The sequence below is a fragment of the Pan paniscus genome, chromosome 12, assembly GCF_029289425.2.
Source record: "Pan paniscus chromosome 12, NHGRI_mPanPan1-v2.0_pri, whole genome shotgun sequence".
Taxonomy (NCBI): Eukaryota; Metazoa; Chordata; class Mammalia; order Primates; family Hominidae; genus Pan; species Pan paniscus.
In genome coordinates this window covers 59,579,214-59,592,163 of record NC_073261.2, presented here as the reverse complement: position 1 = coordinate 59,592,163, position 12,950 = coordinate 59,579,214, and the positions used below count along the sequence as shown (strand labels likewise).

The window sequence follows — 12,950 nt, the reverse complement described above, 5'->3', positions numbered from 1 at the left end:
ATAATGCTTGTTTATTGTATATGTATCTATCCATTAATCTATCATATTTTGTATATTCCAAAATAAATTACAGACATGACTACATTTCAACCTAATTATTTCAGCATGAATAACATTAACTAGAGTTCAATATTTCTTTACAATTCTTTACTTCTGATGTAAACTTCATATATGATAAAATATACAATTATGGCTATAATTGCTGAAATTTAAGAAATTCATACACCTGTCTAACATAATCCCCTATCAAGTTATAGAATATATCTATTATATCAGGAAGTTTCATTATGTCTATTCCCAGTCATTCCCTGTTGCATTCCTCAGAGACAATAACAATTCTGATCTTTTTCACTATAGCATTGTTTGCATGTTCTGGAATTTCATATAAATGGAATCATATAGTGTGTTCTACTCTTGTATCTAGCTTCTTTAGTTAAGCTTAATATTTTTGATTTATCCATGTTTTTGCATGTATTGAGAGTTTATACATTTTTATTGAGTAGTGTTTCGTTGTATTAAAATATTAGTTTTTTTTATCCCTTCTGTTGATGGACAATGGGCAGTTTCCAGTTTTTTTCTGTTATGAATAAAACGGCCATGAATGTTATTTTTATGTACTTTGTGAACATAGGATTTAATTTCCATTGCATAAATATCTAGGGGTGAAATTGATGTGTCATAGGATAAGTCTATATATAGTTTTACAGGGACCTGCCAGAACTTTTTCCAAAATAGTTGTAATATATTACAGCCTTCTCAAGTGCCTAGTTTAGGGTACAGAGAAAGCAAATGAAAATGCAGAGAACACACTGCCACATCTGTTCTTGAGTCCAGAGTTTCCTAGTTAGTTTTCTTTTCTCTACTTCTTACAATCTTCTTATGCTTGCTTTATATATAAAATCCAAGGGTTTTAGCTGTACTTAGTGGGAGGAATAGGGAAAAATGTATCTTCTTTTTCTTGTTTGAAGTTGGAAATGTATTGCTGTTTTTATTTTATTTCATCTTGAGTATGCTGATAATAGGTGGAAACAGGGTCTGTCAGGCAGGGTCTCTGATTGTATGACTTTTTCCTGGCGGAGGAAGGATAGAGCGTGCTGTGAGTTTGAAGACAGAAAACACAGCAGTCAGAGTTTATGAGTAAGAGAAAAGACACAGCAGCAAGTTTATGACTAAGAGGACTTTTCTGATCTCTGTTTTATGGGAAGATGCTTTGAAAGAAAAAGACTCAGATCACTATTGAGGGATGCCAGTTGACGGGAAGGGGCATATGGGCAGAGCACAGCATGAGTAGCTCAGAACAACAGCAAAGAAACAAGTGAGATGTGCATCTGTGAGTAGTGCCTAAGGTGTTCACGACATAGTTAAATGGTGTTTTCCAAAACCAAAAAATGAGTAGAAGCAAGACAAGGGCAGTGACAAAGTAATTGCCTCTAGTTGTAGAATGTGATGTAAGAAAACAAGATAATTCCCCATGTCCCCAAATTCATTGGCCTGCCTTTGTCTTCAACAGTCACAACTTTAGCTGGAAAGAGGAGTCTGTCAGATATAATCCAGGCAGGTGAAATGTTGAAAAGAAATCTGACATTGAGCTCAGGTCAGTTTTGAGTAAAATGCTTGAGGGGAAGAAACATGCAAGACAAAGGAACAACAAGAAATATATTTTTATAATTAATAAGGGGGCACCAGAGAAGGTGATTTTTTTTTCTTTGTAAGAGAGAACAGTAAGATGGGAACCAATTGAAAATAAAGACAAATAGTAGAGTTAAAGCTTTTAGTAATCACAATGCAGAAAAAAACATTATTATTGGTATAGAAAAATACCTTCTTTTCCTTGTTTTCAGTTACTTCCCATTTATTTACTCACAGATTGTGATAGGGTTTGGCTCTGTGTCCCCACCCAAATCTCATGTTGATTTGTAATTCCCAGTGTTAAGGGAGGAACCTGGTGGGAGGTGATAAGATCATGGGGGCAAATTTCCTCCTTGCTGTTCTCATGATAGTAAGTGAGTTCTCAAGAGATCTGATGATATAAAAGTGTGTGGCACTTCCCCCTTCTCTCTCTCTTTCTCCTGCTCTAACACATGAATATGTGCTCACTTCCCCTTTGCCTTCTCCTGTGATTGTAAGTTTCCTGAGGCCTCCCAACCATGTTTCCTGTACAGCCGGTGGAACTGTGAGTCAACTAAACCTTTTTTTTTTTAAATAAATTACCCCGTCTCAGGTAGTTCTTTATAGCAGTGTGAAAATGAACTAATACAGAAAATTGTCACCAGGAGTGGGGTATTGTTATAAAGATACCTGAAAATGTAGAAGCAGCTATGGAACTGAGTAACAGGCAGAGTTTGGAACAGTTTGAAGGGCTCAGAAGAAGACAGGAAGATGAGGGAATGTTTGGAACTTCCTAGAGACTTGTTGAATGGTTGTGACCAAAACGCTGATAGTCATATGGACAGTGAAGTCCAGACTGAGGTGGTTTCGGAAGCAGATGAGGAACTTATTGGGAACTGGAGTAAAAGTCACTCTTGCTATGCTTTAGCATATATAATATATAATTATATATGAGCATTATAAAAATTATTACTTTATATACATATATAATTATTATATAATTATATGTAATATAAATTTATTTATTTATATTACATAATTCATGTTTTTTGATATTTTAATTATATTTATAGTCCTTAAAAAATTTTTAGTGAGTTGCATAACACTGGGGTTAACCATCCTTTTCTATGTTTAATAGTCATGTGCTTTTTCTTTCTAATATTTGCATGTTCATATAATTTACACTTTTTTTATACATAACTTTTTGTGCCCATTTTTCTTACTGTTTTAAAAAAGCTTTTTGTGTGTTGAGGACAAATCTCATTCACAAACACAATTTTTCAAGAAATATAACTATTTTCAAATAGTGAACTTAATTTATATTATAAATCTTTATTTCTGTGGATGCCAAAAACTAAACTTTAAACAATGTATGGTTTCCCCTAGTTTTCTTCCCAGACATGAAATACAAGCTTTACTGGACACTAATGATTGCAAGCTTGTTGCTAAGGAACAAGATTTGACTAATTGACATGCTGTTACTTGACAGGTGAGGGTTTAAAGAAAATTGGAGCCAACATTTAAAAATTAAAATATTTCACTTTTGAAAAAGTGAAAACTTGCAGTTCTTGTTGAGAAGTCAGAATATCTGTCCTTATAGGGCCTACATTCTTGCATGAAAGCGATTGCCTTGAGCTGAGAGGCAGCTACCCATTTCAAAGGGTGCATGTGTGTCCAGTTTAATAGGGTTGTATCAGATTTATTTAAAAATTATGGAACATATATGTATGTGCATGTGTGTGTATGCACTTATTTTCCACATGTTTACATATACACCTATCAATAAATATGTAAGCATATATGCTATGTGCTTATAAAAGAATTTCCATTAGGATATAAATCACAACAAACTATTGTTATTATATACTCCTCCCTGTTATTATACACCTGCATATTTCACTCATTAATGTTACCTGTCTAGTTCCTGTAACTGTTTGAGTTTCCAATCTTTCCTAAACATTATGGAAAACATGCTCATAATAAGTAACCTCTTTAAAAATTGATAGTTTAAAATGTTATCATCTGGGAATTGTTAGTACAAGATATTCTTATATTAAGCATATATTATCCGGACTATGTTGACAGGAATCTTTTTGATCACCTGAGACAGTCTGTAACTGTCTGCCTTATTTCATCCATTCATATCATTAAAAAAGTATTTATTTATTTTTTGTGCATATATAGTAGGTATATATATTTATGGGGTACATAAGATGTTTTGATATAGGCATGGAATGTAAAATAAGCACATCATGAAGAATGGGGAATCCATCCCCTCAAGCATTTATCCATTGAGTTGCAAACAATGCATTCATATCTTGTGGAATGTTTGCCTGGATGTTCTATTCACACTATTGGCCCTTTTGCACTTCCCAGGAGCAGAATTTGACACTATGAGCTTTGTCCTACCCTATCTGACAAACTTTTGTGAAGTTATGTATGTATATGTAAGATATATTTTTAATCCATATTTATGTTTTGTAATCTGTATCAACATGTTTGATAAATGAAAACAGTCTGAAGCTCAATTCTTTTCTTGAGTATGTGACATTTATCCCCTAGAAATCTTTTGTGCTACACAAGTAAAGAAATCACAGAGTAAAGGTGGTATGGAAAGGAAGGTATGCATTGTTTAATAGACAGACTGAGGTTGGAAGAAAAGAGAAATATAAATAAGTTATATGCATATATTATGTGCCAAGGAATGTTAGTGGTCTGCAAAGAACAATTAACTATGTTTCTACATCTCTGAGTTCTGAACTACTGAGAAATAGACCTAAAGAGCTAGATATGAAAATGGATGGCAATTATGGAAAACCTAATTGAAATTGCATAGGGAGACTATTAATTCTTATTGCCAGACACCAAATTGCTAAAGTGAAGTGGTTATGAGGTTTTAACCAATTTCATTCACAGTTATTTAAGTAACAGTGTTATAACTATTATGAAAAATTCTGTTTTTGTGGATCCAAGGCTAGGAAAAAGAAAACAAATATTTTCTATACATGCAGTGTTTCTGTTTTTCCCTGCTCAGGGTGGACAAATTGTAGTTACTATTTTAGATATTATGTACTTAACATTCTTGGACTGTTTTTTTTAATTTTATTTTTAATTTTTATAAGTACAGATTAGGTGTATATATTTTGTTTTTTGATTTTGCACCATCTCTTACTTGGTATGGACTTAGTGTATGGCATGCAGGAGCTGTTTTCTGCAGAGGGAAAAGCTGACATACCTCTGGCTTATAAAAAGTTTATAACAATATGTGTTTATAAATTGCTTACTTTGAGATGGACAGGTGAAAGGCACTATATCAAATTGCCAAATATTATTATCTGTCTAAATGTAGCTGAGTGAACAAATCTTTTTAATGCCCATTTTAATGACACAGTTGTTCCATATGGTGGACTTCAGATGGATAAAAAAATCCAGATTTAGTACATTCCCTGGAGAGAACCAGATTGTCCAGGTGTGGCATATTTTAAACTCAGGGTAGAATTAAGAGGCACAGCTTTTCAAAGTTCAGGCCCAAACAGCAACTCACATCAATTTAATTTCTCTGTTGTTTCAGACAACACAGGGCTCTTTAGTTAATGAAACAAAACCATGTATTATATACTGAAAAGGTGGTCCTAATCATTTAATGTGTTTGAGTCAGCATCGATTTTAGTAAGAGGAAGTCCCTGGAGCTGAGGTTGAGTTATTTGCATAATTTTTCTTAAGTTTCTTAAAGACTCAGACTGGCTTCTTTCTGGTGATTCCATGAAGATGGTGTCCCCCAGAGAGGTCTTTGGTAGCAATTTTTAGACCTTGAAGTGTTTTTTCCATTGTGGTTCAGAGCTTTTCATGGCCTTTAGTTTGACAGATAGAACAATCAGGCACAGGCACCAAGGTCTGCCAACCTCAGAAATTATGGTACATTCAGAAAATAGATTTTATTTTAAGACGAGCCTAATTATTACTGAGACAGAGTCCTTTTTTCCTCTTTCCTGTTGTATTTCTTGTTGAAGTTGATTCTGCTTTTTTCAATTGATTTAAACTTTCTCTTGCAAAATAACTCAAATGTTGAATGCAGTGTCTTGTGGAAGCCTGACACCATTAAGGAATGGAAGAGGAAAGTCTAAGTAAGACAGTGCCACCAAGATGCTTGCTCTTGGATGTGCTGGTGGAAGGGTCTACTTAGCTTGGTGGGTTTACCTCTTAACTGTTCCAATAGTTAAGGCATAGACAAAATGAGGACAATGTGGACCATGTTGACCCCAAATCATGTGTACAGGTGACATTCTCAAGCCTAGGTAGCAAATGAGTGCTTTGAGCACAGAGAAGACGGGAAGAGAGTACAGACCTTGGAATATGATCCAACCCACCTAATTTCTTGTCTTGATTCTCAACTAGAAAAAAAATAGTCTTTGTTCTCCTTTTAATAACTACTGTGTACTAACTTTGTGTACAGTTTACAAAGTCAGATATCTTAAACCCAATCTGAGGCTCAAGAGGAAGGTTGTTATTATTAGAAGCTACAGACTAGGAGAAAAGGCTTTACAAAGCTGGGTCTTGGACCTCTGGAAAGAGCCCCGTCTAGTACCTTGAAGGGGTGCAACACGAGACTGATTTTAGGAGTGGAAAATAACTGGAAACTGGAAATAACTGCCATTTCCAAAGCGAAGGGCTGTAGCTGGGGTGATGCCGACTAGAACAGTGAGCAAACAGGAAGAAGCATGCCCCTTCTGCCTCTTGATGTTTTCTGTCACTCCCATTAGTATAACACAGTAGAAAGCCAGCTAGCCAAGGAGAAAGGATGTTTGTAGAGTCCCATGCCCAGCATCCCAAAGCTTAACATAGAAAGGTGGGTTCGGAGCCAAAAGACATAGTACATCCCCCCCATCCTTTTTTTAACTTTTGTTTTAGGTTCAGGGGTACATATGCAGGTTTGTTATATAAGTAAATTGTGTGTCACAGGGGTTTGGTATACAGATTATTTTACCAGGTAATAAGCATAGTACCTGATTAGGTTGTTTTTCAATCCTCAACTTCCTCCCTCTCTCCACCCTCAAGTAGGCCCTGTGTCTGTTGTTCCCCTCTTTGTGTCCATATGTATGCAATATTTAGCTTCCACTTATAAGTGAGAACATGTGGTATTTGATTTTCTGTTTCTGCATTAATTTGCTTAAGATAATGGTCTCCAACTCTACCAATGTCCTTTGCGGCAACATAGATGGAAAATAGTAGAAAACAAAAGTTCTTACCAAAAAAAAAAAAGAAAAAGAAAAAAAGGTGGAGGGCGGAGGAGGAGGAAGGGGAGGGAGCTTGTTTTGTTTTTAAATAGAACTGAAGAAACACATTGAAAAATCAGGAGAAGATATCCAACCCTTTTTGCAAGGCAAAGCCCTCCGTTATTTCTGCCTCTGTAGTTTTGTTTTGAATTCTTTTTTTCTCTTCTGGGTGCTGATACTTCTCTCCTTCCTTACATTGTTAGTGTTTTATTATGGCTTTTTTTTTTTTTTTTTTTTAGTTTGTTTAAACTTGTGTCACTACCTCAGTTTGCCCCCATGTCCCTTACACACAAGCAAAATACCCCTTCAGTGGAGGGAAGAATTGGCAAGTGACTGCTATGCTCCATGACTCACGCAACAGTCTCTGCCTTGCCCAATGGCTTATGTTGGAGATGTCAGTATAATGGACAGGGAGTCCAAATACCCTTTCCATTTCAGTGCACCTAAGGTGTCCTTCTCATTCATGAAGACAGGGAGACGCTGGTCTTTTACCCTGCATTATGGAGTTTGACCTGGTAGTAATGGTCCTCGCTTTGCTGACCTTGGCTTTTCTGCCATGCTCCAGACACTCCTGCAGCTCCAGCTTACATTCACGGTGAATGCCAATGGCCTGCTCTTACTGGGAAGGTTACCACAGATGTAGCAGTTCTGGTGTGCAGCTGACACTTCTTTGGCATTAATCATCATGGAATTCAAATAAAAAAATTGTGAGATGTCTCTCTTTTGACTAGTGCCCATGGCCACCACACTCTCAAGGAGCCACAAGAAGGGTGATCATCTCCCTCCTTGGGCTGTGCATGATGCATAGGTGAGAAAACTCAAAGAACTGCTGGCCAGTGCCCTGGTAGGGTCCTTCGTGGGCAGGGTTGACAATGGAGAGGTCATTGCAGAGAATGGGCCCCACTCCTGGTTGTGCTTCTGTATGATGGTTCGGGTATCCCTGATGTGCGTGATCCTCCCCTGGTGCCACAGCATGCCCACCATGATGGCGTCCTCAAACACCTCTGAGACATGTAGTGATCTACCTAAATGCCCAAGCCATTCAGCACCAGGAACCTCATATCAATCCCGTCAAAAAGAGACAGCACCTGGATGGGCGGCTTTCTTTTCTCAGCTGGGACAGGCGAGTAGACTTCCAGAGGGTCAAATTCCTGGTTAGGGTTATTGGGGAAGAACATCTGGATCTGAGAGGGCCAGTCATCCCACCACTGCAGCAGCTCACAGGTGCCCTTGTGTTCACACATGTAGCAGTTTCAGGGATCTTCCTTAATGGTCACCTGGGCAACCTCTGGCCCAACCAAGAGGTCTATACACTCCACACAAAAGCACCTGCAGCAGTTGTTCCAGCACATGAGCACCTCGTGCCCACAGCAGCAGATGGTGCAGCAGAACTGATAGCCTTCTTCATCATACTGGTATGCATATTCCAGCAAGCAGTTCTTGCAATGTCGTTATATTCCTAGCATGAAGAGGGGCTGTTCCAGAGTGACATTGAGGCTCTCACAAGAGACACAAAGGTCCTTGATGTTCTGGCACTTCTTCCTCACCTTGTACACTAACTACTCTTCTGTGTTCATCAACAGTCTCCTTGATGTCGAGCTTCTTTTTTTTATTTTTTTTTTGAAACAGAGTCTTGCTCTGTCACCAGGCTGGAGTGCAATGGTGCTATCTCGGCTCACTGTAACCTCCGACTCCCTGGTTCAAGTGATTCTCCTGCCTCAGCCTCCCCAGTAGCTGGGATTACAGGCACATACCACCACGTCCAGATATTTTGGTACTTTTTAGTAGAGACAGGGTTTCACCCTGTTGGCCAAGATGGTCTTGATCTCCTGACGTTGTGATCCGCCCACCTCAGCCTCCCAAGGTGCTGGGATTACAGGTGTGAGCTACTGTGCTCGGTCCCATGTTGAGCTTCTTAGCTGTGCTCTTTCGGGGCTCTTTGGCTGGTGGGGGTGGTGCCTAAGCAGTTGCCTCAGGGTCACCCCTCACGTGTGCATAAACTTCTTTGCTGGGATTCTTCTCCTCTTCTTGTAGTTCCAGTCTCTTGGGGGCAGAAGGCTGGAACCCCCCAAAGGTCCATCTGAATATCTGCTTGCTCTGCACCTCTGTATCCTTGGCAGTGTCACTCTCATCGCTGTCATAGCTCTCTGGGAACAGCTCCCCTGTACACTGCTGGCCACCGGCAGGACTTCGTAGATGGCTTTGTGGTACATGAGCTGCTTGTTGTATTATAGGTGGTCTGGTGGAACACACTGCAAAAGGAGCTCAGTGGTATCAGCTTCTCTACACACAGCACTGAGAACTCACCTCTCCAAGCCACATGACACAGTGGGTGCCTTCAGCTGCTCGGCTCTGGCCTGTCATCCACCAAGACACAATGCGGCCACCAGGAGAAGCCCTGCAGTTTTCCTCACACCAGCTCCCCATTGCCAAAGCCCCAGCTGTCTTTGTCACCTGCTTTGATGTACTTCATCGTCACCTGCTTTGATGTACTTGTTCCCAGCCTCAGTCCCGACAGGCTCAGGTGTGGTAACGACAGTGGGGGATGTGGGTTGCTGGGCTGCCGCACAGCAGCAGGGCTGGCCTCCTCCACCTTTGCAGACTCCTTTGAGCCCTAGTTTTCTTGCATAGCATTCATTACTGCAGTGACCTTGGCCTTTCTTCTCAGCCCATGAGGCCAGGTGTAGCCCTCTGAGGTCCAGCTCAGCATCTTCAGCATTTTTTACTTGGAATTCCACATCCAATTAGTTGCCAAGTCCTTTCAATTTCACCCCTATGAGATGCGATGCCTTTTTTTTTTCTTTCTAGCTGATACTACTCTCATTTAAACCTTTATTACTTCTTGTCTAACTCATTTCAGAAGCCTCCTAATGGGTCTCCGCTCTTGCTCCTACCTTTTCCCTTATTAATCCAGATGAATCCTCTCAGATGATTGCTCTGATTATGACTCTCTCCTGACCCAGATACTGGGATGAAGTCAAAATTCCTTGGCATAGCTCTCAAGGCTTTTCACAACCTCATCATCCAACTTTTCAGACATGGCTAAAAGATATGAGATTATGGATATGTAAATTTGCTTGGATGTGGTTAACCACTATATATAAGTGTATGCAACCACTATGTGTAGGTTTCCAAACATCATTTGTACAGCTTAAATATATATATACAATAAAGCAAAGCAAAACGGGCTTAACTTAAAGAATCTTCATCCTATAACCTCTACATACCTAGCTCTACTCAGGACTTCTGACTTGCCAAAGGCCTCTAAATTATTCTTTCCTCTGGGCCCATGGTCATTTAGCTTCTGCCCTGAATGCATTTCTCACCTTCACTTGATGCTTCAAGACCTTACTTAAATGTTATTTACTTCCATGAAGAAAGTCTTGGAACTTATCATAGACTCAGTACAGTTCATTGCAAAGCTTTAGAAAACTTACTAAGCACTTAGTTAATCTGCAAGGCCCTATTAAAGTTATCATTTTCAACAGATACATTATTTTAAAATGCAGTAAGTTTTTAGAAGTCAATGAATTTTTGGAAGGGAAAAGAATTTGTGATTTTCTTTTCCTTTTAGTATATGCTTTATATACTTCCACCTTTATCTTTTCTTTTTCTTAAAGATATCAGTGGAAGTATGTAAAACATACTATATATGTATACAAAGTATATAAAGAATAGCTCCTGCAGAAATGATGAGGATGGTGATGACGATGATTGCTCAAATTTATTGAGCACTTACTATATGGTAAGCACTAACTTAGTTAACTTGCCCTTAACTTGTGTGAGCTTGTTTGATTCGTACAACCCCCCAGTGAAGTTCATACTACGTGATTCCCATTCCACAGCTAAGGATCTTGAAGACAGGAAGCCTAAATCATATGCCCAGCTGATATATGTTGGGTCCAGAATTTAAATCAGGGAGTCTGTCTTCTGAGCCCATGCCACTGACCCTTAAATAGCACCTTATAATGAAATTGCATATATATTTCCAAATTTATCTTTTCTTCTTCTTAAATATAAAAGTGGAAGTATATTAAACATATACTAAAAGGGCCATCAATAATTCTTTCCTGTCAGGAAATCAGTGAAAACTCTATCTATCTATCTATCTATCTATCTATCTATCTATCTATCTATCTATCTATCATCTATCTATCATCTGTCTATATCTATCTATCATCTATCTATCTATATTCTTAAACCCAAAGAAGACACTTTACTTAGAAGTAGGGGCAATTTACAGAAATCTGAGGCACAGATTCCATACCTGAAACCGAGAATGTACTTAAAGGAAATATTGACAGGAGGAAGCGCAAATGCAGAGGAACTGACACATTAACCAGAAGTTAAATGATAGAGACACGGGCATGATTATATATACATATATATCAGCTAATGGAATGTGCGAACAAGGTAATATAATCATTGGGCATGAAATAGATGCAACTTAAGGCTTTTCAATAAAGCTTTGTTAGGGGATAACCCAAGAATACTCCAGAAGAGGGGGAAAGAGACATTGAACAAATTTTAGAGGCAATATTGAACAAGTGAAAATAACTTAAAAAATCACAGATAGCTGAGTTTTACCTAAGATTTACTCAGGAATGTGGAATTCAGAAAATAAAGTAGAGAAGAGAGATTTCTTAAAATTAAATGGTTTATTAAAATGAAATCAATTTCTTGTGAAGTTGGAACTAGGGAGTCTCAGATGCAATGGATAACTCCTGCTAAAATGATGAGGATGGTGATGATAATGCTTGCTAAAATTTATTGGGCACTTACTGTGTGTCAGGCACTAACTTAACTAACTTGCTCTTGACTTGCGTGAGCTTGTTTGATTTGTACACCTCAGTGAAGCTCATTTTACATGATCCCCATTTCACAGGAAAAAATCCTGAAACAGGAAGTCTAAGTCATATGCCCAGCTGATACTTACTGGGTCCAGAATTCAAATCAGGGAGAGTCTGGCTCCAGAGCCCATGCTATTGACCCCAAAATAGCACCTTACAATACAAAGAAAGGACAGATTCTTAGAAGTAGTGGGTTTATTGACAGAGGAAGTAAGCCTCTTCTACAGGTTTCTAACATAACTTTGAAATGAAATAAGGGTCATGGGGCAAGGGAAATTGACAAAGGTGATGACGCAAGTCCTATTAACTAGTTTGTTACTGAGAGGGGCGGGGAGGACATGTGAGTCCTGAGAGCTCCCCCTGAACAATGCTACCTTCAGTCCAAATTATTGCTGAATGAAGGGGAGGGGCAGAGTGGCTAGGTGATCAAAGGCCCTTCAGAGAAGGAGGTGGAATGGCAGCCACGGGCCCTTCTCTGTCTCCAGAAGTTCACTGTACTGCATTTAATAATTGCTTCCCATTATTGCCTCACTGTCTGTTCCAAATAAATCTACCTGATTGGGATGGATTTGGTGTGGGAATATCTGTTCCAGCCTATTAGCCAGCACCTTTACTGAGATTTCCCTGTCCACATTTATTAAGGAGATTGGGCGATAATTCAGGCTGGGTTCAGGTTCTCCTCCTGGTTTAAGAATTACAAAAATTAGTGTTGATTGTAGGCCCAAAAGTCATCATTTTGTTTTCAGCTCATTCTTGTCCCTTCTTAGCAATGGAGGCACAAGTACCTTGCTTTGGGGTATGAAACCAGATTATCAAACATCAGGACTCTTGGTGCATTTCAGAGAGTGACAACTTTTAGGGGGCAAATTTTCATCTTTTCACTTTGATCTTGCCCTCTGAAAGTGGCTGTGTTTCTGGCTATACTTGTAGCTTCAGTCATTCCCAAGCAGACCCTTTAAAAATAACCCGATAGAGCCTAAGGAGGGAGCATCAGTGACTTTCCTTGGCACTACTTGTTGGTTTAGGAGATTTTTTCTCTTTTAATGAGTTAATGTCAAAAAATGAACATGGAGTTGGAGTCTTCCCATGTCCCATTTTCTACTTCACTTTGGGAAGCAGGATAATATAGAAAAAGCTCTCTGTTCTTCTCAAAAATGGAATCTTCACACTGCCAGCTACTCTGCTAGTTGCAGACATGTTTCTGGGTCTCCCCAAGTCC

The 12,950-nt window shown here is 38.9% G+C and overlaps 1 long non-coding RNA gene and 1 pseudogene across 1 annotated transcript in view; one reads left to right on the top strand and one right to left on the bottom strand.

Annotated features, from left to right (window-relative positions):
* The window catches only part of LOC134728644 (uncharacterized), a 157,337-nt gene that overhangs the window by 122,101 nt on the left and 22,286 nt on the right, over positions 1-12,950 (top strand). The window lies entirely within an intron of this gene.
* LOC100987772 (DNA (cytosine-5)-methyltransferase 3A-like) lies at positions 7,380-9,600 on the bottom strand (annotated as a pseudogene).